This window comes from Rhopilema esculentum, chromosome 17, assembly GCF_057945365.1.
Source record: "Rhopilema esculentum isolate cy_ngs chromosome 17, ASM5794536v1, whole genome shotgun sequence".
NCBI lineage: Eukaryota > Metazoa > Cnidaria > Scyphozoa > Rhizostomeae > Rhizostomatidae > Rhopilema > Rhopilema esculentum.
The window spans coordinates 5,099,644-5,104,495 of NC_142831.1; positions in this window are offsets into that span (position 1 = coordinate 5,099,644).

The window sequence follows — 4,852 nt, forward strand, 5'->3', positions numbered from 1 at the left end:
TTTTTGGACATAGTATTTGGTTGAAATTTGTTTCTGCAGCTGATGGGTATTTATTGAGGTAGGTTACTTTTTCACCTAGTAGTTCTGTTTGTGTTGGTTTAAAACCTGGATATAGAAGGCTGGGGGTACAGGGAACACGCGCCCTCACTTTTCAGAAAAATGTGTATTTGCAGCTCAGGGAGAGCCCATTTTTTTTCTACATTTGCCACCTCCACTTTGAGAATGCTTTCTTTGCCTATGTTTAAAAAATTTTTGTTGTTGTTATTGCTAGTTACCATTGTAGTAACCTAATTGAGGTGGGCCTGTACAGTTCTCTTTTTGATTACCCATGCGGAAACATTTTTAAAACCTCTAAATTTGGTTTCAAAACAACGTGACCACAATAATAATATGTTCTATTGTAATAAATTGTTTATCCAACGTTTAAATTTCTGCTTTACATCTCGATGTTCCGGCATCCTGACCATAACAGCCAGGTTCGCCTTTTTAAGTTTGTGACGTAAGTATGATAATTAAATACGTCCCAAAGGCTGCGTCATTCCCCAAGACGGAAATAAAAAGTTAGAAGCTGGCAAAAGAAACTTGTAAACGTTGGAAACCACCCGCGCGACTTTAGAATAATTAATTTCCTCTTTATAGCACTTCTTCTGTTTCCATTATTCAAAACCATTCTGCCATAGCTCTGTTCAAAACCTGCCCTAAGAAACTTTGTATCTGGTGCCGTACTGGTGTGAATGCTCTAATCTTTAATTAAGGAAAACGCATTTTTGTATTGCTGAAAAGGCCCCCTTCATTTAAAGGTATACACAGGGCTATTACCTCAAAATTTATCAAACTTTGTTAAAATATATTACCGTGATCCTATTCATATGCATAATATGCTAACATTAACATACACATATACCTGAAACTTTGTGTGAACGTCAAACTTGTCTTGTTTGCTCACAATACTTAATCACAATAAATAGAATATCAAGCTGCCGATGAAATTTGAGCCTAGCAGTTATTCTCGATTAATTCTGAAATCTTTGACTGGGATACTCCTATAAAATTTATACGTTAAAAAGTTTGTAAAAAGCGATAAATATTGCAATTTTGTGAGCTGGGATACTCCTATAAAATTTATACGTTAAAAAGTGTGTAAAAGGTGATAAATATTGCAATTTACTCTGCCTTTGATAAAGGTGTTTTCGAAACTCCATTGACTGTAGCTAAAAAGGATTAAATCCCCGGGCATTTGTCGGTAAACAAAAAACACCGCGTCAAAGGCCATCACCAACAAACATGGCCGAGCTTGACATAGATTATTCCGAAAGAAGGCTAATCGCTAGCTTGAAATGCAGATAAATGTTAGTTGTTTAGCTGTTCCGCTAGATTCATGAGAACAGGGGCGGATCCAGAGCAAATTTGAAGAAGGGGCAGTTGGTAGTAGGGGCGCTGAAAAATTTTCAAAAATTGGTTACGAGAGTACGCTGTATACAACAATTTCAGATACCTGTTCAGAATAAACAACATAACTTTGAGGTTATCTTTGAGGAAGCAAATCAACCTATCGGTCCAACAAGAGCCTTTTTCATCTGATACTCATTCTTCAAAAGAGGCGCATAATTTCTAAAAAAGGGGCGCCAGACTTGCTTCAACTCGTTGAGGGAGGAGCAACCCCCTAGTTGCCCCCCCCCCTTAACTCCGTCACTGCTTGAGAAGAAAGCTAGGTTCGAAACTTGAAGGCCTTTGCATTTTTAAAGTAAGTGAAGAGCGTCTCTTTCCTGAACTTCCAGGTTTGTCATTACATTTCGTATGGTTTTATAAGAAGCAGTTCATCATTCTCCATTAGCCGTTTTCACCAAATTAAGAAAGTCTTCTAGAGGGAGTCGAAGGTATTGTAGAACCCTGAGAAACTATTTCTAGATTATGATGTTATCAAATTAAGAAACAAATTCCAAATCAACTAATAGTGTATTTTCTAGAAAATTTTTTTGTTTTGCTTGCAAGAAAACAGTATGGAGGGCGGAACAGAATAGCAAAACTCTTACCCCCATTATGACCCTGCCAAAACTTGACAACATAGGTTTTAGAGAATTGTTAGGTTGTACTCCATGTCGATCTACTGAATGTGTTCACTGCCTTTATCAGTTCATAGTAGTCTAGCTGCATTCAGCCATATCGTGCAAAACATTCTGAATATCTATACGATTTAAGGTCAAGGTAGGCTGTAGTCTCATTCAAGGACAACCGTCCTATTGTGTTAGATGTCGTATGATCTCATGAAATACCACATCAAATCGTTTTGTTAAGATGTTGTAATCTTCGTAAGAAGTTCCTGATCCAAATTTGGATTTGAAAAGCTTTGGTTTAAAAGCCCTGTTCTTGACAGAAATAGAACTGAAACCAATACTTCCGAATCGAACTACCAGGGTACTTACGCAGTTCCTTGAAAGTGGGCAAATTATAAACAGCCACGCCTAAAATATTATCAGAAATAGGGGCAACACCCTGTGATATCGAAATCTACGTCTTTCTTTGAAAACAAATGTAATCGTTCTTCATTCCTCTGCCCATCCCCTTTAATCGCTTTTTCTGGTTTGTTCCGAACCTCCATCCCCCCTCCTTGTTTACACCCTTGCAAAAGAGGGGTCAAAGAGTCTGTTAAAGTTTGGTTGTTTTGTTGTTTGGGGTTTGAGATACAATTGTAAAGCAGGGGGGTTAACATTAAATCGAGAAGAGAGAAGGGAAGCAAGGAAAAGCCTGCCTCAAGCAAATCTTTACCTTTCTCTCCCATTTGAATGCATAAACATCCCTGCAAAACACTTTCCCCACACTTTCATGCATACAATATTTGGTGAATCAATTGACTCGTAAATTAATGTTACGATTAGCACCTTATAACGCCGTATGCTAGATTGTAACGGGTATATAAAGTTCTTAGCGTATCATTTTCAACTTTAAAAGGCGGAAGAGGGGGCAACGAAATAACGGTGAATAAACCTTTTATCAGGTTTAATGTCAATTACCTCACTGGATTTGTCATGTGAATCTTTCTGATCATTGCACTTTGGCCACCCTTGCCCCTCCTATCAAAGGGCAGTGGCGGTTGCCCCCATCCCGGCGTCCCAGGAATCTTGTCTATAGTTTTTAGTGTACTGTTTATTTACATGATTTTTCATATCTCAGATTTGGATGTAAAAAACCAAAAGCACCCTCCCTGAAGTACACTTAATTCTCGCAAAAGGGGATCTGCTTTTTCAGAATCCAGCTGTTCTACAATGCCTACCAAAAGTCTTGGAACACTGACGTCAATTTTCAAGGTCAAAATCAATCATCCCCCTCTCCCCCACGGAACAATATTGGTTTACTATCAAACAGGTTAGGATATTAGGAAGCACTTTCTTTTGCCCTTCTTTTATGATATTTCTCTAAATTATCATCATTGTTTTTGGGGGAAGGAGGCGGAAGTATTAATTTTTGTTTCATGAAAGGAATGAAAGATATCAAATGCAGCGTAAATGGCTGGGTGGTCCAAGTACTTTTGGCAGGCATTGTAGGTTCTTATTCGAAAAGTGTATGTGGTCGTTTCAGGCACACAGAGTTTTATTCCAAGTGGTATATAACTTGCATTTGCGCTAGAAAAGAGCCAACAAATCTCCGAGAGACGACATTGCGCGAACATAAACAGTATAAAACTTGCAGCAGACTGCAGTTATAAGTAGTCCTTGGTCAACATGGCAAATTTCATGAAGACTACATATTTCCAAGCCTCAGAAAAGTTCTTGAATGCAGATCGAGGAACAGCGTGTAGGTTTAGAATTATTATGTTCTTTTTGCCGCATTCATGGTACCAGAAAATGCCAGTATACAATGTGCCATAACCGCATGGTTACATTGTCCACTACGATTGGAAAGGAGCTGCAAGGAATTTTCGATATGATAAGGCATGCTTCTATCCATTGTGGTTTTTCATACTGAATTATATTGATTTCTTTGGCCACTTAATCCTCATGACTTTATGAAGATCTTCTACTTGGTTTACACGCGCTTTGCTTTACTCAGCTTGTTTGCCGTTGTCGCGATGATGGCGCATTAGTTGCCTGGAAACGGCCAATAGCCTCAGGACGCGTGAGTAAACATAAGTTTTACTCTTTGTCAAGCGCACACATTTGTTGGCGTGGGCCTCCGATCAAAGTAGATGTTGTAATGAGAGATCTATTGCAAATTACTGTCAAATTGTCAGTGAAAACGGGGGTTAACTTTCACCCGATTGAAGTAAAATTACATGGTGATTTTTTTATCGCTACAAATTATACCAAAAATTTACTTGTCACAAAGTGCCGGGAATTTTTCGTTACCTAATACCTTTATTCGGAATCATGAAATCATTCAATAGCAGCAAGAAATACGTGTTACGAGAAATTTGAAAATAGTATCTGCATATTGGTTTTCGATTCGATCATTGAAATACAAATTTATGTTCCTCTTACTTGCATTTTCATTTTGGTATCCAAGAAAGCCCTAATGAGCCAGTCACAAAAGCTTATTGGGGCAAACAAACAGGTCCGTAATAAGCCTGCAGAAGCTTGTTGGAACCGTTGACGAAGAATCTCAAAAACTGTTCAAATAATGTTCAGCTGTTAATTAATTCTTGGTTTGGTTTATAATGTGAACGAATTGTTTGATTATTGCCAGTATTCGCAAGTTTCTATGGCGTGTACGTATATTGACTTGATGTTCTATACGAGTTGCAGGTGAGTATTTGTCATAAACAATAACCGGCCTATTTGCAGTTGACCAGGAGCATTTCGTTTTCAATGCTGCATTGAAAACGTTTGTCAAATGCTAATTTTTGCGTATGAAGCAT